The following is a 1972-nucleotide window of genomic DNA, read 5'->3' as shown; positions in this document are numbered from 1 at the left end:
CAAGTCTCTGTGTGGACCTATGTTTTGATTTTTCTGGAATATGCCCAGGAAAGTGCAGACTGTTTCTTATGGCTTTTGCATGCTTGGTTTTCAAGGAAGCTCCCAGAGTGTTTTCCAGAGTGACTGTAGCATTTTACATTCCCACCAACAGAGGAGGAGTGAGTCAGTTTCTCCACATCCTCACCAGCGTTCGGTGGTGTCACTGTTTTTTATTTTAGCCATTCTGATAGGTGTGTAGTGATAAATCATTATGTTTTTAATTTGCATTTTTCTAATAGCTAATGATGTTGAACATCTTTTCGTGTGTTTATTTGCCATCTGCATATCCTTTTTGGTGAAATGCTTCATGTCTTTTGCTCATTATCTAATTGGATTTTTTTTTTTTTTACTCTTGCATTTTGAGAGTTCTTTTTATATTCTAGATACTAGTCTTAGTTGGATATGTGGTTTGCATATGTTTTCTCCCTGTCTGTAGCTTGCCTTTTCATCTTTTCAATAGAGTCTTTCATGGAACAGAATTTTAATTTCGATGACGTCTGATTTATCAAATTTTCCTTTTTGGCTTGTGCCCTTGGTCTAAGAACTCTTTACACAGCTCTAGAACCCAAAGATTGTCTTCTGTGTTCTTTTCTTCTAAAATGTTTATAATTTCATGTTGTGCATTTAAGTCCATTATAAATTTTATGTTAATTTTTATGTAAGGTTTGAGGTGCAAGTAAAAAAAAATTTTTGGTGTATGTATGTATAATTGCTTGAATACCATTTGTTGAAGTCTTGTCTTTCCTCAGTTGAGTTGTTTTCTCAATAATCAGTTGGGTGTGTTGTATGGGTTTATTTCTGGGTTCTCTATTCTGTTCCCTTGATATGTGTGCCTTTCAGCCAGTACCACGTAGTTTTGATTACTGTGGCTATATAACATGTCCTTAAATCAGGTAGACGAATTCCACCCATTTTGTTATTTTTGAAAATTGTTTTAGCTATTCTAGTTCCTTTGTTTTTCCGTATACATTTTAGAATAATTTTTTCTGTGTCTACAAAAACTCTTGCTAGAATTTTGGTAGGAATTGTGTTAAACCTGTATAGCGGTTTGGGGAGAATTGACTGCTTTCCTATGTTGAGTATTCCATTCCGTGAACATTGTATGTTTCTTCGTTTATTTAGATCTCTGTGATTCCTTTTTTAGCATTTTGCACTTTCAGTGTATAAATCTGGCATATGTTTTATTAGTGTTACCCCTAAATACTTCATTTTCTTAGAATGACTATAACTGCTATTGCCTTTTTAATATTAGTATCCTTTTCTTCATTGCTTGTGTATAGAAGTACAGTTAATTTTAGTATGTTTACTTTACCCTACTCACTTATTCTGGAAGTTTTTTGTAGACGTCTTAGGATTTTCTACATAGACAATCATGTCATCTGCAAATAGTGAGTTTTATTTCTTCCATTCTGATATATATGCCTTCTATCTCCTTTTTGCATTGGCTGAAGCTTTAAGCATTATGACAGATAAGAATGGTGAGAGCGGACATTACCAGTCACTCCCAATTCTCCTGTAATGCCCCCAGCCCTAGGCAACCACTAATCCACTTTTTGTCTGTATAAGTTTGTCCTGGACATTCATACAAACCAAAACAAACCAAACTTGTTGTCATCAAATTGATTTCAATTCATGATGACCCCAGAGTAGAACTGCCCCGTAGGGTGTTCTTGGCTGTAATCTTTACAGAAGCAGATCACCAGGCCTTTCTTCTATGATGCCACTAGGTGAATCCAAACTGGCAACCTCTAGGTTAGTAGCCAAGAACAGACTGTTTGTGCCATCCAGGGACCTTTACATTTCATAGAAATGTATGCAATTCCGTAATGGCTAATTATGTTGAACATTGTTTCATATGTTTACTGGCCATTTATATATCTTCTTTGGAGTAATGTCTATTTAGTAGATCTTTTGCCCGTTTTTTAACTGATAT

General features: G+C 35.1%; 1 protein-coding gene across 3 annotated transcripts in view; it reads left to right on the top strand.

Annotated features, from left to right (window-relative positions):
• Positions 1 to 1972, top strand: part of MARCHF8 (membrane associated ring-CH-type finger 8) — a 177717-nt gene that overhangs the window by 115002 nt on the left and 60743 nt on the right. The window lies entirely within an intron of this gene.

This window comes from Trichechus manatus, unplaced genomic scaffold (assembly GCF_000243295.1).
Source record: "Trichechus manatus latirostris isolate Lorelei unplaced genomic scaffold, TriManLat1.0 scaffold00200, whole genome shotgun sequence".
Lineage (NCBI taxonomy): Eukaryota > Metazoa > Chordata > Mammalia > Sirenia > Trichechidae > Trichechus > Trichechus manatus.
This window is presented reverse-complemented; position numbering and strand designations above follow the sequence as displayed.